This window comes from Eulemur rufifrons, chromosome 7 (assembly GCF_041146395.1).
Source record: "Eulemur rufifrons isolate Redbay chromosome 7, OSU_ERuf_1, whole genome shotgun sequence".
NCBI lineage: Eukaryota > Metazoa > Chordata > Mammalia > Primates > Lemuridae > Eulemur > Eulemur rufifrons.
In genome coordinates, this window is record NC_090989.1 from 180910445 (window position 1) to 180935736 (window position 25292).

The 25292-nt window shown below is 36.9% G+C and overlaps 1 non-coding gene across 1 annotated transcript; it reads right to left on the bottom strand.

The window, feature by feature from the left end:
* Positions 1-2164: 2164 nt before the first annotated feature.
* Positions 2165-2267, bottom strand: LOC138388744 (U6 spliceosomal RNA). Its single transcript, XR_011234235.1, has one exon. It is a non-coding gene; the product is annotated as a U6 spliceosomal RNA (small nuclear RNA).
* Between the last annotated feature and the right edge of the window lie 23025 nt (positions 2268-25292).

Sequence of the window (25292 nt, forward strand, 5' to 3'; positions counted from 1 at the left end):
TTCTGTCTTCTTTTGAAATTTTCTGTTCATGTCCTTTGCCCACTTTTTAATGGGGTTGTTTGATTTTTTTCTTGCTGATTTTCTGTGTTCTATATAGATTCTAGTTATCAGCCCTTTATCAGATGGGTAGCATGTGAATATTTTCTCCCATTCTGTAGGTTGTCTGTTTGCTCTCATGATAGTTTCCTTGGCTGTGCAGAAATTTTTTAATTTGATCAGGTCCCATTTATTTCTTTTTGTTGTTGCTGTGATTGCCTTTGGGGTCTTCTTCATAAATTCTTTGCTAAGGCCAATGTCTGTAAGAGTTTTTCCAACATTTTCTTCTAGAATTCTTACAGTTTCATGCCAGAGGTTTAAGTCTGTTATCCACAAGTTGATTTTTGTGAGAGGTGGGAGGTGAAAGGTGTGGATCTTGTTTCAGTCTTCTACATGTGGCTATGCAATTTTCCCAGCACCATTCATTGAATAAGGATTCTTTTCCCCAGAGTATGTTTTTGTCTGCTTTGTCAAAGATTAGATGGCTATATGAGGATGGCTTTATATCTGGATTCTCAGTTCTGTTCCACTGGTCTGTGTCCCTGCACTTGTGCCAATACCAAGCTGCTTTAATAACCACAGCCTTGTAGTATAGTTTGAAGTCTGATAAATTAATACCTCCCATTTTGTTCTTATTGCCTAAAATTGCTTTTGCTAAACGGGGTCTTCTCTGGTTCCATACAAAGCTTATAATTATTTTTTCTATATCTGTGAAAAATGATGTTGATAATTTAATAGGGATTGCATTGAATCTGTAGATCACTTTGGGTAGTATAGACATTTTAACAATGTTGATTCTGCCGATCCACGAGCATGGTATGGTTTTCCACCAGTTTACATACTCTGCAATTTCCTTCCTCAGTGTTTCATAGTTCTCCCTGTAGAGGTCCATTACCTCCTTAGTTAAATATATTCCTAGGTACTTTGTTTTCTTTGTTGCTGTTGTGGAGGGTATTGAGTCTTTGATTTGGTTCTCAGTTTGAATGTTTTTTGGCATATATGAATGCCTCTGATTTGTGTGTATTGATTTTGTATCCTGAGACTTTACTGAATTCATTTATCAATTCCAGGAGTCTCTTGGTTGAATCCTTGGAGTTTTCTAGATATAATATCACATCATCTGCAAAGAGTGAGAGTTTGATCTCTTCTGTCCCCATTTGGACACCCTTGATTCTGCTCTCTTGCCTGATTGCTCTTGCAAGGGCTTCCAGCACTAGGTTGAATAGCAGTAGGGACAGCAGGCAACCTTGGCTGGTTCCAGTTCTAAGTGGGAATGCTTTCAATTTTTCCCCATTCAGTATGATGCTGGCTGTGGGCTTGTCATATATGGCTTGTATCATTTTTAGGTAGGCTCCATCTATGACTATTTTGTTAAGCATTCTTATCATAAAAGGGTGTTGAATTTTGTCAAATGTTTTTTCTGAATCTATTGAAAGGATAACATGGTCTTTGTTTTTACTTCTATTTATGTGTTGAATTACATTTATAGATTTGTGTATGTTGAACCATCCCTGCATCTCTGGGATGAAGATCACTTGGCCATGATGGATTTTTTTTTGATAAACACCTAAATTTGGTTTGCTAGGATTTTGTTGAGAATTTTTGCATCTATATTTATAAGGGATATGGGTCTATAGTTTTCTTTTTTGTTGTGTCCTTTTCTGGTTTTGGTATCAGGGTGATGTTGGCTTCATAAAATATGTTGGGGAGGATTCTTTCCTTTTCAATGTTATGGAATAACTTCTGCAGGACAGGCACCCATTCTTCTTTGTAGGTCTGGTAAAACTCTGGTATGAAACCATCTGGTCCGGGATTTTTCTTTTCAGAAAGGTTTTTATTGCTGCTTCAATTTCAGTACTTGATATTGGTCTGCTCAGGAATTCTATTTCTTCTTGAGTGAGCCTAGGTAGGCTGTGTGTTTCTAAGATTTTTGTCCATTTCCTCCATGCTTTCAAGTTTATGTGCACAGAGGTTTTTATAGTATTCATAGATGATATTTTATATTTCCATGGTATCAGTTGTAATTTCTCCTTTTTCATTCCTTATTGAGCTTATTATAGTCCTTTCTTTTCTGCTTCTCATTAACCTAGCAAGAGGCATGTCAATTTTGTTTATTTTTTCAAAGAACAAAAATATGGAATGTTTCACGAATTTGCATGTCATCCTTGTGCAGGAGCCATGCTAATCTTCTCTGTATCGTTCCAATTTTAATATATGTGCTGCTGAAGCAAGCAAAGAAATTCAGTTTATTGCCAGGGACTGAAGTTTAGTTTAGATCCAAATTATAGCTCCAAAAGTTCACAGGTTTAGAATGGAGGATAAAAATCATATTCATTTATGACCTACCAATTCTATGATGGCCTGAGAGTAATGAAGACCCTTTTATCTTCCTTTACTACCTGTCCTCTTTCGTTAAAAAAATATGTGATCCCTACCAACAGGCAAGCAAGACTTAATTTTTGTCTCTCTAATGCACAAACCATGATGTGACATAGCCAGAGAGCTTCTACAAGCATTCAGTAACATTAAAAAAATATATACAAATAACTGTTCAAGGAGAGGGAATTTGTGACAGTGTCTTAAATAATGAGAAGTGAAATCTTGTAAGTACAGTGCTGGGCAGCATATAGGGTGAGTTAGAAAAGTTTTACTCATGTATAACATACCAGGGAGCTGGCTTAGGGAGAACAGGGAGATCTCATCTCAGTCCAAAACAGTAGTATTTGAAGAATTAGAAGCTCTGCACTTAAATTTCCATGAGCAAATGGCAGACTCTCTTGCTGTTTCATTGTTTGTGGATGTGTCAGCAGTAAAAAAGGCCAATGTGGTGTCTGTGAAAACAAAATACTTCCATTCATGCACACACACAAAAAGAAACTTGACCTAAAACTCACAGAAAGGAAGGTCCCTGGTAATGATTTACTAAAGGATCAAAAGTAGTGTTAGATAAAACTGGCATCTTCTTTTGGCTGTAGGTAGCCTGTTTGGATTCTAGGAAAGAATAGCAGCAAGATTTTCAGAAAACAGGATGAGATGAAACAAATGATGGGAGAAAGCTTTTAGGGAAACGATCTATGCAATAGTGGAATTTGAGTTGGAAGCTGAACAAAATAAAATTTGCAGTGTGGAAAATAAAATCAGCAATTTGTAGAACCATCTTAAAAAGATCCACAAAAATGCATTTAATTTGGACAAAGAGATTTAAAACAAATATTAATTAAAAATAAAGTGAAAGATACTAAGTATGAATGATGGTTAGTGGCCTTAAATATCTAAAAAACTATACTTGTTTCCAAGGTGGAAATAAAACAACAAGAACATTTGAAAAAGTTAGAAAATGATAGAAGTTTATGAAATGATAACATTTGATAAATGATATCATTAAAGAAAACCTAGATGTGCTGAGGAAAGGTCTTAAATCACAGACTGAGATGAAACAATTTATAAAGAGAACCCCTACTAAAATAAATAGTTGCAAAATTTTTGAATTAGATTATTTTTGCTTTTCTGCTTTTAAACTTTTCATTTAAAAAAAAAATTTAAACCTAGAAAGTCACAAGAATAATGCGATGAATTCCTATATACCCTTGAGCAATTCTTACCTTTTATATCATTTGCTATCTGCTGTGTTCTCTCTCTCTCTCACTCTCTTTCTCCCTCCTCTAAAAATAAGATGATTCATTCCCTCATAACAAAAGGGAAATGATCAAATTTAGGAGATTTAACATTGATAAAACAAATGATAAAATTTTTATTTAATTTCACCAATTGCCCTTTATGGAAATTTTTCACCCATTAAGACCTGCTCTAGCATCATGCATGGCATTTAGTTGTCATGGTTCTTTAGTCTTTACTCTGGAAAAGTTTCTGATTATTTTCTTGTATTTTATGACATTGACATTTGAATACCACAGGTCCATTGTTTTATGGAATGTTTCGCAGTTTGACTTTGGCTGCTGGTTTCCTCATGATCAGTGTCAGGGGATACACTTTTGACAGGAATAATATGTGAGTGATGCATGTCCTTCTCAATACATCACATCAAGATGTGAACATTGTCAATTTTTCCCATTACTAGTAATGTTAACTTTGACCTCCTGGTTAGATCAAAATAGAATCTCTCAGATTTCTTAACTTTAAAGTTACCATTTTCCATTTTTGATTCATAAGTAATCTGTGCATCAATATTTGAGACTGTATAAATACTGTCTTAATTAAAGTAATTAAAAATGTGCTCAATGATGGGAGCATTTATTGTTTCCTATGATAATTATACGATGGCTGCAAAATAGTGATTCACAATTTTCTCACTGCTTCTATATTTATTGGTGGTCATTCTACTGTAAGAAATGGGTACTCCCCACCCCCATTTACTTTATTTATTTACTTATATATTTATTTGTCAGTAGTTTCACAGATCATTTTTATTTAGAGATGATAATCCTTTATTCTTATTCATGTTTATGTTCACATGCTCCTAGAGTAGCCCAAGTTTGGATACTTTCAGGCTACTTCTTTGTTGTTTGACTATTTACTTGCTATTTATAAATTTTATGCATACTCTCATGCCAAAGTTGTAATATTTTTAGTGGTAATACGTTTTTAGCTTTGAGGAAATCTAATTTATCTTTTATGTATTTTTTATTTCTGCATCCTAAGACATATTTGCCTATGCACAAGTCACAAAAGTTTTCTCCTATATAAATAAAAACTTTATGGTTATTGTTTTTATGTTTAAATCAATGATACATTTCAAATTAATTTTTGCATGTAATGTGAAGTAGGGTCTAGGTATATTGTTTTCCTAAAGAATATCAATTTTTCCAATACCATTTATTAAGATCTTTTTTTCTATTGATTTATTTCATGTCTTTGTAAAAAAAATCAAATGGAAATGTCGCCATTTCTCAGTTCCGTATTCTATTACTTTAACCTTTTTATTAATCCTATGCAATAAAATAATGATTTGATTACTGTATGTTATAGTTAATCTTGAAGTTATGTAGTATATGTCTTGCAACTTTGTTTGTCTTTCTCAAGATTGCTTTGGATTGTCTAAGTCTTTAACATTTCCATATGAATTTTAAAATCTTGCTGGGTTTTGATAGGGATTACATGGAATCTGCAGATCGATTTGAGGTAAAACTGATAATATTTAGTTTTCTAATCCATTATCATGGTATATTTCTCTATTTCTTTGAGTGTTCTTAATTCTTTTCAGTAGACGACTAAACTGAATACGATACATTTTTTGTTAAACTTGTAGATGGCATCTAAAAATGTCAATTTGTCTCTTTCATCCTTAGCTGACCTGCTAGCAATGTGCTTTACACATTCATGGTTCACAGTTCAGCCTGAGACGGGGGGAGAGTTAATACACAGATTTGAGGGCTCCCCATTTCTCTCTCCTTTCCAGGACTTCTGAGGGGAAGTGATGGCTTCAAACTCTAACCTCCAGTCCTTCTCGCCATGGGGACTGCAGGTTTTCTGTTGGAGCTGTAACTCCCAGTGTGACACTGACTGCTCCCAGCCCTCAACTAAAAACTGTAAACTCCAGAAACTCACCTGGTGTTCTTTCCTTTTCCCACGCGTCGACTCCCCTCTAGAATCTCACTGCATTTTCTCACTCCCCAGTGTTTTCATGCAGTTGATTGTATTTTGTCTAGAGTTTATGCTTAGCAGGAGTATTTGTCCCACTCCAGCTTACTAGGCACTTGCCTCATCACATGTACCCTAATGTTTATAGCAGCACAATTCACAATTGCAAAGATGTGGAAACAACCCAAATGCCCATCAATTCATGAATGGATTAGTAAACTGTGGTATATGTATACCATGGAGTATTACGCAGCTAAAAGAAATAACGGAGATACGACATCTCTATGGTTCTCCTGGAGAGAGCTGGAACCCATTATATTAAGTGAAGTATCCCAAGAATGGAAAAACAAGCATCACATGTACTCGCCAAAAAATTGGTTTCCCTGAATTTCCTTTTGAATGATGACCTTATAAACACACAGATGGGAAACGTAAGCAGTTGTCTAACCACAAATGAAAACAAAGTCAGGTGGCCTCAGGCTTCTCTTCTACAACACAAATGCCAGAAAAGATTGGATTTAGCTACTGAATTTTTGGAGAATACATAAACCTAAAACTTTGCATCCAGTCTTAGGTTCCCTGGATGGCAGCAACGTTAAAGTGTTCTTTGATATATATGGACATTGAAATATACTTACCAAAGACACACTTAGGAAAAAACCACGAGCGTCTGCCTATCAAAGTGTGGGGCAAGGACCAGCATCATTAATGTCACTTGGAAGGTTGTTAGAATGCAGAATTTCAGGCACTACCCTAGACCTAGTGAATCAGAATCTCAGTTTTTAAACTATCTCCAAATACTTCATATACACTTTAAATTTGAGAAGCACTACTCTAGCTATTCCAGGATATGAATACTAAATCACAGTTTTTAAATATTATGATTTATTGCCCAATGTAGAAGACACATCAACAAAATAACCTGAAATGCAAAGATCATCACAAAGATATCCCTTAATGCAATATTTATCATAAAAATTGAGAAAAACGAGAACAGCATTAGGAAAAATGATATATAGTTGCTGAACTTTTAGTTACAAAGTCTGTAACAATATGGTAAAATATTTGCTATGTCATACTGAACTGTAAACAGGAAACAGAGCAGTGTTTGCAATAACATCTCAATACCAGAAACAGATAATATTCCACAGGAAAAAAATCAGATGAAAATATTGTTGACACAGAACAGTGATATTTCTCCTCCATTTCTTCATATACATTTATACTTTCCAAATATTCATGCATTATAAAATAAGAAAAAAATACGTTTTAAGCAACTGAGGAAATTTTATCAATGGAGAATTGCAGAGAGTAGTGTTTTTGAATATATCTTATCAATCCATTTACTTCGTGGAGATTTTATCACTCTTCCTTGGATGCTTCCTTTCTAGCCCAAAGGCATAGTACACATATGATTCAATGTTACACAAAATAATCAGCGAGAGAGCTAGTGACTAAAGCATTCTAGGCTTTTCTCAATTGCTTTGTGATAAAGAGTGAATTCTACAGCCACTCTGTGTGGCATCGCTCATATTTGGGTAATAATGTAAAGTTTAATGTAAACAACATAGACATGTTATAAAAATTAATGAGCCTAAGATCCATGAAACTCTTAGAGCTTGAAGATGGAAAAGAACTGTGCAAACAAATACAGCAAAGCTATGGCATATAAGTCCCAGGGCTGTAGAAATTTTCCTTTTTAAAATTATTTCTGAAACCTCTCAAAAAAGCCAGGATAAGTTTGTGCTGTGCCCCAGGGAGCATTCCTGGGTGCACTCCTTATCCTTAGGAGTTTATAATCTTAGGTATATATTAAGGATTATGCTTATGAAGTTTGTGGCTTATGCCTTATTTTCTAATGGTATTTTCTAAGGACTTATCATTGCTAATTTTTATTGTGACCACAAACACAGTGGAAGCCTTTTCTCTAGTCTATTCCTTTCTTCCTGTGAATCATTGACATCAATTACACCCTACCCCATTGTCAATTACAATTATTGCTTGCTGCTATTCAAGTCCAAATGATCTAATTGTCATCAATTTGCAGTTCCAATTACTTGGTCACATCCTTGCCTTAAGGTACCTCATCTCACTGGCAGCTGTGAAGTTGGCAGGAAGGGGGAATTGCACAGGATTTTTCTTAATATAAATATAAAACGATGCATGACTGTTACTGGTTCATATTATTGTGATACTCCCAGTTGTTTCACAGTCCCTTTGCAGTCATCAGATGTTTTCACAATATAACCAAAACCACATAGCTAGCTTTTTATCCTGAGAAGCCTTCTGGTCTGTTTCATGAGTATTAACCATATAACTTCCAGGCCCATTTCTAAAGGAGACCACAATGCTTTGTGTTTAAGAGAACCAGATTTGGAATCAGGCAGACCTGGATTACATTTGGCATTTCCATTTATTAGCTATGTGACCTAAGAAAAATTAGTTCACCTCTCTGTGCCTCAGTTTCTTTATTCTTTCTGTTCTCCCAAAATGACAAATTCTTTCATGCCTTAGGGCTTTTCAAGTTGCTGCTGTTTCCCTCTCATTACTCAGACCACAGCTCAAATGTCCCCATCTCATATCTTTTCCCAAGAATTCTCTCCAATGTAGCTTTTCTTCTCACCCACTCCACCCTCATCATGCTCTATTCTACTGCTGTATTAGTCAGCCTTCTTCAGAGAAACACAGAGGATGTGTGTGTGTATTTGTGTGCGTGTGTGTGTGTGTGTGTGTGTGTGTATAGAGAGATTTATCATAAGGAATTAACTCACTATTAGGGAGGCTAATAAGTCTAAAATCTACAATGTGGCCCAGCAGCCTGGAGACCCAGAAGGGCCAATGGTGTAGATGAAGGTCAAAAGCAATCTGCTAGAGACTTCTCTGGTGCTCAGGAAGGCTGGTCTTCCTGAGACCAGTTTTATTCAGGCCTTCTACTGACTGGGTGAAGACCATTCACATTAAGGAGGGCTCACTGTTTTACTTTTAAAAGTTCACCAACTCAAATATGAATCTCACCCAAAATGCCTTCCAAGTTGACACATAAAATTAACAATCACAACTGCCCTCTTTATTTTCTTCAGAGATATCTGAAAATCTCTAAGTGATAAGAAACACATCAGTATCTCAAATAATTCTATGAACTTTTTACTTTTAGTTCTTGCCATTCACTTTTCATAAAAATGCCCTGAAAGCAGAGACCTTATATATCTTTTTAAATCTGATATCCCATGATGATTACATTGAATGTTATCAGGGATATAGTAGATGCTCAATAAACATTTAGAGCAAAGAAATATAAAGTGGAATGATAATTGTGGCTACTTCAAGTGTTGTATTTTTATTAGGTTTTTTAAACCTATTAGTAAAATATATGGTACATATTAAATAGTTGCAAAATGTCAGCATGTGAGGACACACACACACCCCCCCTCACTCATGAAGAGTACTTATACATATGTGTGTGTGTGTATTCTGACTAGTAGGATACATATATGAGATTTCTTGGGACAGAACAATAGAGGACAAGTTTATTGGCAGGCTTTTAAGATAGAAAGAAATACATTGGAATAGTTTTCTAGTTATATACTGGCATGTCTAGCCTAAGAATATATAAGGGAACTTAGAGGTATTCTCCCCAAGTGTGTGTGTATGTGTGTGTGTGTGAGCAGGTATGGTGTGAAAGCCATAGACACATTCTTCAAATGTTAAGCTTAATATTTAAAATAAACAAGTTAATTTTGTTCATATTGAATTGGAAGAGGTAGTAAACCTATCAATTTTACATTTTCCCCCAATCCTATCTATGTCTCAGAAATATCCCCAGAGCAAGTAGAGGTCATAAACCACTGATCTAATCTCATCCTCCCATTTTCCAATAAGGAAACTAAGGCTCTGAAAAGGTTAAGACTTGCCAAGGTGACCCATAATTAGTGAATGTGTCAGGATTATATCCAGAGCATCTAAATCACACACTAGAGCTCTTTCCATTATAACTAGGCGTGAGCCTGATATTTGTGTGCAGATACACTTTGTTCATTCTTTCAACAAGTATCTAGTAAACATTCTCTCTGTACCAGTCACTGAGCTTAGGGATAGTGTAGTGAACTGGCAGCCATCATCCTTCTTCTCAAGGTGCTTTCAATCTTTTGGGGAGTGAGTCATTAAAACAAATCACACATAAAATAATTTAATTAAATTCAGGAGAAGGAAAGTAGCAGGAGATTCAAGGTCAGTGGCAGCCTGAAGTTTATTTCTGAATCCACTTCGCTTGCCACACCATTGCATAACAAAATATAACCATACCCTCCTGTTGGGGCTTTAAGGCCATCCCAATGCATCTGGTATGTCACACTCTCAGGAAGGAGGCTGAAGTGCAGGGTGCCATTGTTTGCAGTGCCAGAAGGAGTACAAGGTAGTTTAAAGCACAAAGAATTTATATAGTTTTTGTTTCTTAGGCCATGCAGGTCTCTGCTGATTCATTGACTACTGCATATTCATATTCAGAAGGTGCTTATGGTTACTAAGGGCAAAAATCCTATTGTTCCCGAGCCACAAATAAGCTTTCAGAAAATTAGGTAAGATAGTTAAGTCCTTCAGTATTCTCTTGCTGTCCTGGGACCTATGGGAAATCCCTCTACTGTTCCCATTCGATTCTTAGGTCTTAGGAGATTTGTGAGAGGAACAGGTTCCTAGAGATCAAAAACAGAATTATTTCTGCTGTTCCACACCAATGACATACTCCTCAGTATGTCATTGGTGTGGAAGGGGATTTGGAATAAACATTCCACTACAGGGGTCCCTTTGTAACAGAGGGAATGGCCTGAAAAAAAAGGCAAAAAAAATTTCTTTCTCTTTGAAACTTCCCCCTCTCTTTCTGGGAACTGCTGTCTGGCCTGCATCCCTGCCTCAGGCAGGTAGTTGGGAGGGGCAGGAGAAGGTCTTTTGTTCTTTATGTTACAAGAGATAACTCGGCCATCCCAGGCCCTGGCACTGGCCTCCCAGGTGGACAGAAGTCACAGCCTTTGTCTCTGGCAGAGATGGTATGATTGGAATCATTAACCATCATAGCCTAGAACTGAGGACCCTCCCTTTAAAAAGCTCTGCATTTCTGCTTATGTTCAGGAATTTGGATTTTGAGATGAGAAAGCCTACCATTTTCCTCCTTTGCCATCAAAGTAATAAACTTCTCTTTCCTTCTCCTTGATCCACTTGTTATTGTTCTTCAGATGTGATCTCAAGGACAAGTGTTGAACTTTTGGTAACACCTTGGATACTCCAAGTCTACCTGATGTTTCTTTCATCTCTTACCATTGTCCTCTACCAGGAAGAGGCCCAGGAGAAATTGGAGTGGGGTGGCCCTTCCCTGGGGGACCCACGACTAGAACATCTTCATTTCGTCTCTAATTCACCTCTCATCCCAACCCCTGGCATAAGTAACATTTTATTTAGCGGGGCGGGTTTTGGAGGAAGGAGAGAGTCATTACTGACAATTTATGATAATTTATTGTTTCAAAATTTTTCTTCATGCCTTCTGTTTCTTCTGGGTGTAGGCTAAACCTCTGATTCTGCTATTTGTAGAATCTGTTTGGTCATCCCTTCTATGGATCCCCCTTTCTCTCAGGAAACAAATGTGGATTAGCTGCCTTGATAGTGAAGAACAAGTGGGACACAGATTCTCTGGGTTTGTAAAAAGAAAATAAAAATATCAGGAACTCCTTTCCCCCAACTCCCTATGCAAAAAAGAAAGCAAAGTCTGCAGGCACTTGTGAAGAACAAGCCCCACAGATCATTGATTAAGGAAATTCCTTACTGGCCTCCTATAAGCAAGGACATGCAAATTGTCACTTTAGATCTGCAGGCTACATCTAGCTCCCAAAACTAAAGTCTGTTCGATTCCATGCTAATAATGAATTACAGCTTTTTCTTCACAGATACGGAACAGAGATGACATAGCATCAGACATGATTCCACCTACCCAGGGACATCTACGCAACTGATGCTTCCTTCACTCCCTTTTTCTCTTCTAACAGTTCCTTATCTCGTGTAAAGTGTAGATTTTCCTGGGCCTCATAAGAGTGTAATCATTTTGTCTCACTCTCCTTCCTTTTTTTCTTTTTCTTTGCCTTTAAATGCTGAAACTTCCAATTTTCTCTTTGAAAAAACAGCCACAGGTGTATCTGCAGTTTGTGCTTTTTTTCAGGTACATCCTTAACTCTGGCTTAAAAAAATTTCCATCGATTAAGATTTTTGCCTCAGTCACTTATTTTCAGTCCACAGATGATTATACACTAAAGTTCTTTTCCCAATATATATAACATTTGATAAACATAGGGGGAAAAAGTCTGATTCTGCCAAGAGTTCACAGGAAAGATACTATGCCACCATAAACAAGTAGACATGGTAGAAACAAAATACAGAAATTTTTTAATAGGACTGTCTGAGTATTGTGCAGTGTAGATAATAATTCTTAAATGAGTATCTAGTAGTATCAGTGGAGAGGAGGGAAACAGAAAAGAGGGGTGGAAAAATAGAACAGGTGAATTGAATAGTGAGCCAAGACAAATGTGCTGCACAAATGAAAATTATGGGAGGGCACAAATCTGACATTAAAAAAAAAAAGTTGCCAAAGAATGGGCTTTTCAATAACTGATTCTGGGACAATTGACTATTAATATGGACAAAAAAGAAAAACTATATCTCTGTTCTTACACCATACACAAATACAAATTCTAGACAGATTAAAGGCTTAACTTTCAAAAGAGAATATAAAAACATATTTACAACAGGCAAAAAAAGAACAAACATGAAAAAGATGAGAAATTTGACTACATTAAAATTAAAGATACCATAAACAGAGTAAGAACTACAAGCTACATACTAGAGGAGATATTTGTAATGCAAATAAGCAAGAAATGATTTATATCTAGAATAGTGAACAAAATAACAAATGCAAATGACCCAATAGAAAAATGAGCAAAGGATATTTCATGAAATGGTAAACCAAATCACCTATAAACATATATTCTCAATAATATTCAAAGGAGCAAAAATGAAAATTAGGTATTATTTCATGCCCATATAGGCAAAAATGAAAATATCTGACCATGCCAGTTATTAGTGAGAATGTAGGAAAATATGAGACACTCATGCTTTGTTAGTGACATTGTCAACTGATGTGGCTAATTTAGAAAATAATTTGATACCAAGTAAATTGAAAATGCATTTATACTATAATACAGTGAAGGAAATCAAAATATTTTACCCAAAAATATATTTCTTTGACATATTTTGAGATGGCTGGTCAGAGAGCCAGCAAATAGAAGTAGCCCTACAAAATTGCCTTTTGTGGGAGAAATTTACATCTGCAAAAATCTACATTGATACAGCAAGGCCTTCCCTTGTCTGGATCTAGGAAAGATTAACTGAGATTCTGACACCTTTAAAAAGTCTAAAAACCTTTACCATCTATTCTTTCTGAGCACTGCTACCTGTGAGTTTTCATCTACATCATAAGACCACCTTTGCTCAGCCAGGCCTCCTCTTCTTGTCCTCATAACCTGTGTTGCCACTATAACCTGATTTACCACCATAACATAGTTTTGGCCATGCTCTGAGCCCTCGTTTTTTCTGTAACCTCAATGTGGTATATAAGCTTCTACACCTCATTAGGGGATTGAGATAATTACTCTGTGATTCTCTCTGTGTACATGTTAATAAATTTTTATGCCTTTTCTCCAATGAATCTGCCTTTTGTTGAGTTAATTTTTCAATGAAACTTCAGAGAGTGAAGAAGATTCCCTTTGCCCCTTACTCCAGGAAGTATATGTTTAGGTGTTTCCCCTAAAGCAATGTTTGCACAAGATCTTGAAGCGATACAAACAAGGATGTTCATTTTAGCACCCTTTGTCATAGCAGAATAATTTACACAACCTAAAAGTCTATTAACAAGAGGTGAGTAAATATCATTTAGTTGCACAATTGAAAAATACACAGGTATTAATGTAAATGGAAAACATTACACAAATTAAAATGGGTAAATATCAAAAATATAATGAGAAGGAGAAATGCAAATTAAAAAGTGTATGCAATGTGATTCCAGTGCTGTAAATTTTAAAAATATACAAAAGATAGTATATATTCATTATGGATATGTACATATGTAGTAAAGTCACCAAAACGTATAATGGAGACGCTACACACCAAGAAGCAGATTCTAAGATTTCTGCCGTGGACAGGTCCATTCTGAGAAGGTGCAGGGGGAGAGATTTGGAGAGGGAAAGCTATGGGCCTGAGGTTTTAGTGAATCTATGATGCTTTATTGCTCTTCAAGCACAAAGGGATCTGAAGCAAATATAGAAGAATATTAGCAAACCTAGTATCTGGACAGCAGATATAAATGGACTTGTATTTTCATTTTAATGTAATAAAACTTTAATAGCACTTACTATATGCTAGACACTGTATTGGGCACTTAGCATGTATTGACTCATTTAATCTTCATCCTCTTTCTCTGTATGTATGAAATAGTTCATATTTAAACATTTTTATTAAACTAAAAAAAAATCCATAAGGTTATATACCAAGCATGATTTCCTAAAATGAGCAGAAATTTGAGGGTAAGAAGAGATTATCATTTTTATGTTCTACCGTTCTATACTTTTGAAGCATTACAATTAGCTTATATTTCTTTGTAGTTTAAAAACATTAAAAAAATAATGTAATTATAATTACAATAAGCATCATTGAATGTCTAAGCATTCAGAGAGAGATAAAGAACACATTTTGAAAGAAAACCAGAAAAGAAAGTAGACCTGGCCAGACCCTATTGTCTGAAGGACAGTGACGGGTTGCAAGACCAGGACAAAAAAGCCAATCGAAGATGGCATGACAAGATCAGAGGTAGACGCAAACTCTATAAATGTGGACAGGTCACATTCCATAAAAAGGCTGACCAGTCATTTGTGTTGTACTTATTACCAAAAGGAAAGAAAAGCCATTAAGCAGAATGTCTGACAATAAATGGAGTTTAGAAATTTCTAGAAGTCTAGGAGGGTAGAAGTGATTTCACGGAGCAATCTTTTACATTTTGCCAAGCAACTCAAAATAGGCCCATTGGGACCGTGGCCTGGGATCCAGCCACGCTAGAAACCTAGATTGTTTTGCCCTCCAGAATTCCTCCTAAATGACACATTCACCAGGGAACAGAGTCGACAAAATCTTTCATTCCCAGCCCTGTGGTAATGATGCTTGGACTCCCACTGAGCCGATGTGAAATGGAAACTTTGAGAAGGAAATCTGTTAGTGTCAATTAAGCGACAAAGCAGCCAAACTTACATAACCATGTCTGTGAGCCTGTCTAACGCATTCCCACCTAATGAGGTGGTCTTGGTTAATGCATTAATTACTCTTTTTAGGTCTTGTGTTGCAATGATAACAATATCCCCCACAGAAATGCTTCCTCTTGGTCCAGGTAGGGTGCTTCTCTGATACAAGCAGAAATAATAGCAGCACCCTTCTTAGACTACCAAGAGATACACAACAGTATTTAAGTGATTTGAATTCCAGGGGGATATTTTTCAAAGTCTCTTTACTAGTTTGTATTCATCATTGAATAGGAATTTGGGGATTAATTGCCAGTCACCATTAGGTACCCTGTTGTTAGCCTGTCCAGCATCTATTCTCCCTCTCTCCTACCTCCACGCTAGCAAAAGCCACTTATATTCAGGTATTTAACTCTTACCCACTTACCCCATGTGCTTCAGAGCAACTGCCACCTGCTATAGCCCGACCCTCACCCCTCCACCCTCCTGGGCTCCATACACAGGCCTGTTTGGTCTAAGCGAGTGCTACTTATTTGGCTACAGGCATTTAGCCCCAAATTCATTCTTCTATTAATATATGCACCATCGGGGGATAGAAGCCTACAAATGACATTTCTATCATGTCACTTGGGTATTGCCATTAAGAGGCACTGAATGGGACATAAGAGGGAGTAGGGAGGAAAAATTTGTTGTCTCCCTGCTTCCCGTTCTGGCAAATGAACCAGCAGCTGTGACAACCTACAGATGACTATAGATTCCAGCAGGGGGAGTGGGACACAGGTGGCCTGTTTTTTGTGTGTGTGTGTGTGTGTTTGTTTTGTTTTTGTGTGTGTATTCTTAGATATGTATGCCTTTTTTAATTTACGCAAAGATTTAATGATTTTAAAGATAGAGCTAATATCCTGCTTGGCAAAGATTTTTTTTATTTTATTTCAAAGTATTACAGGGGCACAGTGGCTCAAAAAAAAGGCTCAGACATTTAATAGAACACCTGAGAAATTCAGGGAGAACTGTTTTTTTCTTGTTCTGTTCTGGGGGACTCTGAGAATTTAAAACCTAATTTTTTTGGCATTTTATCCTGAAATACTTATCACACTAATGGCTAGAATTTCTTTCCAGGCGTCTTTCAATGTCCAAGGTTACTCTTCTCGTCTGTTTCTCTCTCTGAAGCATCTCCTTAATCCTATCAGTCATTAATATTCTTGATTTTACTTCCTAAGTCTTCTTCCATTCATTCACCTCCATTCCAGCCATAGGGTTTTTGCTAGCCAACTTCATGCCGTCCTGGAACTTGCCCTCTTCCTAACTCATCTCTGGCTTGATAATTACTCTACCAGCATAGCTCAGCTCACATGCTCATTCTCTCCTCCACTGTCTTTACATCAAAGACAAGGCCAAACTCATTATAATCAGACTCCAACTTGCCTTTCTGCTCTTATTTCTCTTTTTCTTGACCTCTTCCCAGTTACAATCTTTTTATGGCCTATGTTTAGCTGGAAGAATGTTCATTTTTCCTCAAACAACGTATTTACATTCATACCTCTGTGCCAAGTCCAATATTCTGTTCTCTGGAAAGCTCACTTTACTATACCTAATGAAATATCACTCATTTATATATTCAAAATACATGTATCTAAAACCTTCTATGTGCTGAACACAGTTCAAGGCACTGGGCATTCAAAACGATACGTGCTCATGCGTAACTCCATGGAGAATATATAAATGTACACAATTAAATGTAATACAACACTAAGTATTACCATAGTGTTGTGTTTGAATCTCTATGGGAGCATGATTGAGAGGGCAACTTGTCTTTCAAAATTAAATTTAAATACTTTCACATCCTTGGAAACATGTATCCAAAATGTCAGACAAAATTTACTATACCCATTTCTGCATTCTCATAGCATTGTACAAATATAAAGCATTTCCCACTGTGCTAGAGTTTTAGGAGGAAATACCACACTCTAAGAATCAGTTTCCTCATCTGAAAATGGAAATAATAATAGTATATACCTGATGGAGGTGCTGTGAGGATGAAATAAAGCGATCCATCAAAAGTGCATCGGCCGGGCGCAGTGGCTCACGCCTGTAATCCTAGCACTCTGGGAGGCCGAGGTGGGCAGATCATTTGAGTTCAGGAGTTCCAGACCAGCCTGAGCAAGAGCGAGACCCCGTCTCTACTAAAAACATAGAAAGAAATTATCTGGACAACTAAAAATATATAGAAAAAATTAGCCGGGCATGGTGGCACATGCCTGTAGTCCCAGCTACTCGGGAGGCTGAGGCAGAAGGATCGCTTGAGCCCAGGAGTTTGAGGTTGCTGTGAGCTAGGCTGACGCCACGGCACTCACTCTAGCCTGGGCAACAGAGTAAGACTGTCTCAAAAAAAAAAAAAGAAGAAGAAAAAAAAAAAAGTGCATTAAATAGCATCCACCATATAACAAAGTAAGTGCTCTGTACATCTTACATAGTATTATTTATTTACATTATAAATTTCTCAAAGATAGAGAGTGTATTATACTAATTTTGCATTCCCTACCCTCATGCTGGAGCCTCCAGGGAAGAGGTGGGATAAAAGAATGAACAAATGAACGAATGAATGGCTCCATAATGCACACAGAGCAAGCCTATTTAAACTGGGCTGGCTACACTGTTCTGTGTCTGAACTATTGAGATTTTATTTTAGTGTGAGAGTCCTTTTCCCATTAATCAACTCTTACAGTAGAAAATGACTCTGACTTCAGGGACTGCTTGCGGGGGAGAATGTTAACAGACCTTTCAGTAGCTGCTGTTTCCTTGTTGCCCATTGATGGATCAAGAGCTAATTCCCAAACTATTTTCAAGCCAACCTGGTAAGTACATAATATTTACTCAAGCGACACTAAGCCATTTGGCATGATTTTAACAGTAAAAAAAGGGCACTTTGAGAGAGGACTTGTGGTATAAATAGGGTTGGCTCATAATTGTATGGGTGATGCCTCTGTTCATCTCCTGATAGGAAAGCTAGGAAATCATTTTTTAGAACTAGCTCTGTTTAATATTTTTCTCATTCTTTCTGCCATCCTCATTTCAGATCTGAATGACAGTATAATCAGACAGAATTGAAGTATAATCCCAGCAGAGGAGGGGTAGAGGTGATTAGGCCATATAGGTAAAGCAAATGAATTCTAGTTCATCCAAGAAAAAAAAATGTTCAGGCTACAAGGCAGTGACCACATTTTTCCCCCAAGCAGTGAAAGGCTTGTCAGTGACAAAGGTCAGCTTAGGTTTATTTTCTGAATCTATTTTCTTGCATCCATAAAGGAGAAACTTTGAGAAGGAGTTCTTATATTCTGCTTACCATGGCTTTCAAAGGATGATTCCACCTTTTAAAATCCATCTTTCTGCTTGGTGGAAAATTTCACCTTCTGTAGGCACCTACATAAGACAGCACTTACTTTTTCATGTTTGGGAAACAGAGAAATGGTTTTAAATTATAGCTTTTTAAAATTTCAAACAGGATTTTAACTTTTCTGAAATAGGGCAAACACTCCATTGTATTTGTTTATGAGTCACACCATATTAATTCCACTAGTGAAAAATCACTTGTCCAAAATGACTATTGCATTGAAATCCAAAGAATAGGAGTAGGGGCCTGGAAGTGGGAGTGGAAAAGGACACAAAGAGATCAGAAGCAAGCTGTGGAGGAGTAATCAGGAGGGTCATGTTACATGTTTACTCCAATCACATAGGAAGAGCTCACAAAGGTTTATGACGAGCCAATATACATGATGATGAACTGCTTAAGGATCTCAACTCAGTCATAACAATGAACTGTATATTATTTGAGAGCTGCCTAAACATGGATAAGATTCTCACTTTTAAAATTTTATTTTATTTTATTGTTCTAATTATAAATTCTAATTATAAATGCTTCAGAATGTATCTTCAAAAGATAAGGACTTTTTTAAAAAACATAGCCATAATAGTATTATCAAACCTCAATGACAATATTTCATCAATAATTCCAAACAGCTGGTCAGTGTTCAAATGTTCCCAACTGTCTAATATTTTCTTACAAATTTGTTTGCATCAGGATCCAAAGAATGTCCATACATTATGATGGGTTGATGGGTATCTATGTCTTTTCTGTGCCTTTTATTCTGTAGGTTATTTTTCCAATTATTTTTGCTTCCCTGCCAAAGATCCTGGTTGTTGGTCCTGAAGTGAGGAAAAGTGCCTGGTACGTAGTGAAGATTAATAAATATTTGTAGAATAAAGGATAAAGGACACAGAAAAAAATATCTTCTGCTGCCCTGCTTGTGTTTGGAGCATAATTCTTTCCAGAATGATCTCCTTTTTGTTTTTCCCTTTCACCTTCCTGCAGCCTCTCATTAGGCTCATTTACTCTGTTCTACAAGCTGCAAAAATGAAGGACGCCCATTCACGCGTGCTCACCAACGTGCGGGACGGGAATCCCTTTTCCGTGCTCCTTTCAAGCTGTCAGCCTCTCATAATTCACTGAACAAACAACTTTGTGTTTTCCTTCCCAAATGAGGACACTGTGAGCAACTTGAAGGAAGTAACCATTCTTAATTGCGCTCCTTATCTCCAGCCCCTACATTTTCCATCACAGAGTATACACTTAATGAATGTTTTTGTTGTTGATCAAAATTACCACTAATGTAAAGTCATGGTGACAGATTTAAAGATTAAGGAGAAAAGGCCATAGAAATCATTGACCAAGACTAGCATTTGCCTTTCATGTGTAGATTCTAGTTTTCCACGGTCCCCTATCCAGTCACCAATTAAGCGTTGCTTCTTTGAACCACTGTATGCTTTCAGTTAAGAATGGATATGATTCCCTTTGGACCTGTGTGCATGCTGCAATTTTCCAGTGCATTTTAATTGATTAACTCCAATTTTAGTTTTGCACAAAGGATAGTACTATGGAAGGTGGAAGAAAATATGTTCCCAGAGTGAACATCAGTACTGGTGCCTCAGAGGAAAGAGCCCAGCTACAATTGCAGTTCTAAATTGGAGTTTGCTACAGGACTGTGCAGGAGTAAAAATAAATTTGGAATCTGAGAAGAAAGACTACGATTCCATTTCTGATCAATAGTGAGGAGCCCTGCCAAAGCACAGCGAAGGAGTCAAGTTACTGTTTTTAAATATATTCCTTCTCTCCAGTCATTGCTCTAAGGGAGAGGCTAGTGCTAGTGGTGCAAAGTAGGACATATTTTAAAGTGACAGGGAAATCTTCCATTGACCTCCCATGCTCCAGCTGCAACCTTCTGTCCCACTAAAGTAGGATAGATTATAAAACTCTAAGTAGCACTTTAACTTTCTCAACTGAAGATCCGCGATATGTACTTATATCCCAATTAATGTTCAGATTTCTAAAAATCTAAAGCTTCAAGGCAGAACTTTTATTTATGATCAGCTAACCTGAAGGGTGAAAATGGAGATAGAGAACCTACCAGATGACAAAATTAGGGAGGTGGTACAGATTCTAGGAAGCACAGAGCAAAAAATTAGGTAGCTGAGCTGCTTAGAGAAAGGTGGCAAAAAGCGAATTGGGATTCAACCTGGGAAAGTAAATACTAATGGACTTGAACATGAAGATCTGGAAAAAATAAGTATTTAGTGGTAGGAGGTTAATTGAAAAGGGGATGACCTGAAAACCCCTTTGGATGCTAATGGAGCTATGCACCATTTGTTGGTCTTCTGTTTTTCCTCCCACATATCTGTTCTGTCTCTTGTTCCTGATTTCCAGAATTAAATTTTAGCCCAAGATGTGGATATATCATAGTCATATCATATATATGAATATCAACTCATCATCTACCAATTCCTCAAATAACATTTATACTCTTGTTGATTCAATCTGGTTGTAGAATAGGCTATTAATAAAATTTACCTAATTCTTACTATATTGGGATGAATAATTTCCCCAGAATTAGAATGCAATAAAAAATCCTCTGAAAAATAAATCAAAATAAATTTATTGACCAGAAGTGGTCAATACATTATGACCATCACTGGTCATTTAAATGCCATTTTAAAGCAATTCAATAGTATCTAGAGCAAATGTTATAGCAGATGCTGTCAGGGCATCCTCCATTTCCTACACCACTGAATGTTTCCTGTATCTCTCTGCCTAAAGACCCAGGCTGCCCAGAAAGCTCACTTGGACCCCTCATGGTGGGACAGAGGTACCAAGGACTAATGTCCCCAAAAGCAACTATCAACTAGTGACATATGGGAAGATGTGTGTAAATACCTGAACTTCATTGCCCTCAGTGGGAAAATGCTGTAGTGTGTTCTACAGTTTATCAGCATGTGCCCAGTGTGGTGGAGCTGGAATTGCCCACAACCTCTATATGCCTTGATTGGCTTTCCCACCTCCCATGTCTCTCTTCCCCACTCTTGTCTCAAGATCTGCTTTACGGATCTGCAAACTCAGGCAATGATCTCAATTGTTTTTATGGATTCCCATCAGAAATGATAATTCACTATGGTTAAAATAGTCCTCCCCTGGCTCCATTCATTCACATACAAATGTCATATTTTTTATACCAGCATTAGTATCTGACTATGATTTACCCCATAACTTCTCTACATCAGTTTAAAATTGATTCACTTTTTTATTTAGTCTCAAACAAGTTAAAATTATGCATGAAATCACAACATGATAGACATTTTCCTAATGCATACTTAAAATTATATTTTAATGTTTCTTCATGTGTCATATAAAATGATGTTACATACCATGCCTTGCAAAACACTGAGCTATAGTGTAGATAAGAAATATGCATGCTTTTCCTATCACCGACCCATAACACCACAGTAGAGAATTGTTAAAGTATAATCTATCACATTTTTTACTAGACCCTGCCTTGGAGTGTTAGAGAATTCCACCCTTCTTATCAGATGATTTTTGTCTGGACTGAAAGTGACCGTTTTGAGTTATGAGCTTCTACCCAGCAGGAACCCTACCTGGCAGGTTTCTTTCACATTAGCATCTGGTATAATGGCACCAAAAGGGAAAAACAAACAGGGTGGTAATAGCAGGAATTGACAGTCGTTTTATGACCATAGAAATTCATTAAGAACATATAAGTTGCAAAAAGAAAGAGAATGCAGATATTTTGGGTTGGTAGTCAAAGAATAAATTATCTTCTGCTATTATCTAGCCTTTTCACTTTTTGCAAGGAGAGTTTTGTGTTTGAAAAAATATCGTTCTTCAAACCACAACTCAGGACCCAGAGCTCATAAAAACACTTCAGAAAAGAGAATTAATACGTCTTTTTTTTTTTTTTTAAATAAAGAGGCACTCCAAATTTCTTTTAAGTGGAAAAATTTGTTTCTGGGGGTTTGATCATTATTACTAATTTGTGAACCACATGTTGCTTGTTATCAACAAATTTAATTTATCTAATTCATGAAAGAATCTATGGCTAAATGTCTGGAGACTTGTGTGTGTGCATACACATGAGTGTATGTGTGTGTGAGAAAGAGAGAAGGAAGGACAGAGATAGAGAGACAGAAAGAGAGAGAGAGAGAGAGAGAATGAGACCTACTTAGAATGATCAGACAGCCTCCACTGAAGTCACTGTGCATTCAGATCTAGAGAGATAAGCACAGACAGGATATGAAATTGTATAGATTATGAACATCTCTGGTTGATTAAATGGAATGGAAATACATTTTCCCTTTCATATTGGAAGAGGCTTAACATTAAAAAACTAATCTTTTCTGAGATAAAGTTCATTAACACAATGATTATTCATTTGGCTTTTATAATGATATTGCTGCTTAATCACCAGAACATTGCTTCCTGTGCTCCGTGGGAACCAGCAGGAAACATTTGAAGAGCAAGTCTTGCTGCTAATGTGACGGGAGAGGGAATAGTATTCTCACTGCTCTTCATTTTAAAGTACAGCACATTCCTGCTCAGAAGTCTAAAACCTCTTGTCCGACAGCATGAGCTTTAAACCCCACATTAAACACAGAATAAAATTATATAACCCTGAAAGCTAAATCTTTGCTTCAGGTCTGCTGTTTCTCTCTGGATTACACATAAAGGTTCTCAGGAGGACATTTTCATTATAAACCAAGATTTGAGATGGTTTGATCTTGGTACTTGCAGATATCATAATACCAAATTCAGCAGCTCATTTGAATGTCTAGCTCAGTAAATAAAGACATGAACAAGACAGGACCAAACTATAAATCTTTAAAACTACATCCTCCTTGATGCAAGTTCAACTCATGGAGAGTCCCTAAACCTACAGAGTGGTCTCTTTGCAATGGGATCTGAATGAAAATATAATCATAAGATGTTACAAGGAAACACAATTATTGCAATTTTTTTCATTCACTAAAGATTCTTTTGAATGTAGGAATTGATAAACTTTCTATAGGAAGCTAATTTATAAACAATGCATAAAATGCATAATTATCCACCAATATGTATGGCACAGTGCAGCAATAGTAGTCAGGGCTGTAAGTTCCAAGCAATGGAAATCAACTTTGGATGATTTCAGTAGACAATGAATATGGAAGGATATTAGATAATTCACAAAATCATCCAGTGACTCAACTTCATAAGCTGGGCAGAATCAAAGAATGTCAGTAGTGGTTAGGACTAACACCAATGGTTGCACACATGAAACCATTTAAATGAAGACTGTACTTCTGATGAACACTGGACTTCCCAGTGCACACTGGATGCCCATCTACAACCACCCCAGAAATGTAACATGACTGCCATTAAGGGTGCCACCGACCACCAAAATGTTCCCTTCTGCCTCTGCTTCCTCAGTTTGAGAGCTGGAGAGTCCAACTCTGGAGCAGGTACATCTGCCTGGCAAAACACTGTAACATGTTCAGACCCTTGCAGCCCAAAAGACCAAGTGATTACTGGCTTTGCCAAAACTCCCAAGATGGTGAACTTCCCCAGGATTAAAAGTGTAGATCATGGTCGCCAAAAAATGACATATCTCCATTATCCACCATCGGATAAACCCAACACAGTTACACATCCATAACAAGGAATTGGTTAGAACATATCTTTACATGATTGAGGACTTATTTTTAATTAAACTAGATCATTCAAAGCTGGGTTAACAACTTCTCAAGGAGCATAATTTGCTGGTCCAAATCCTGGCCATATGTTTGTGACAGAAGCTAAACAATGTTCCCTAACCAATTGCCTAACTCTCCTTGCCTGCTCCAAATGCCCTTGAGCTAAGCCATCAGAGTTGTAGAAAGAAAGAAAAAAGAGAAGAGGTGGAAGTGGCACAGGAGATTGTTAAAGGACATTTCTTAGGCTTTAAGTATGCCTTTACAGCATTAACGCATTTAAACAGAGGGACGTTTTATTAATAGAAAGTGGGGCTGGGAAAGGAGCGGGTGTCTGTGAAGTGTGTTGCTCCCCATTTGATCATATCCAAGGCACTTCCCAGTCTCAGTAACTGAACCAAAATGATACGGGAATTCATAAAGAAACCTGATATCAGGGACATGTACTTTCATTATGATGTTCCATTTCATTATTTTGCAAAACCTGGTGAATAGATGACTCCCACAGAGATCAGATCTGAAAAGCTCACACAGAGACAAGAGCACATAGGCTGAAAATCAGACAGAGGTCACTAGTAGAATGTGAGAAGCTATATTTTGGCATTTGTCAAATGTTAACAAAAACAATCCACATTAATCTTATATCCATGGATAGTAAAAAGTAACAGCAGGAGCAAATAGGACATGGATAATCCAAAACATAAGCTAACGTAAAAATCAATTCATATTTGATTAATGGATACATTGTGTAATTTTTGCAACGTCTATTTGCTCTTATGTTTTCTTCTGCTAATGTTATAATTGGGTTCAGCTCCCCCTGAGTACAACCTAATTGAGCGATGATGTGCAATTAAATGTTTTCAGTGAATGATGATTAAAAATTTTTTCACAAGTAGCAGAAATCTTATCCAGGTACAAATATGTCAGAGTATATATACTGGTGCAAATTATAGACAGTTTCTTGACTAAGAAAATCTTTTGGGCAGGGAAATATCTGAAATAAACAGCCAGCAGTGTTGGAAAAGCGTATGTATTAGAAGACTTGGGAACATTGTGTTTGGTGATAAGGAAACACTAAATTTAACAGGAATTTTGATGAGAATTTTAGCTGAGAAACAGGATGTTATTTGGTTAAGGACAGAGCCCCTCCCTCACCCCCGGAGCTTGTCTGAGGCTAGAATTGCGTGCAGAAGCTGCAGCCCCAGCCCTGGTTCCAGACTCTTCTGTGGAAGAGACTGCAGCACCCAGGGCTGACTTCAGCACCGCATG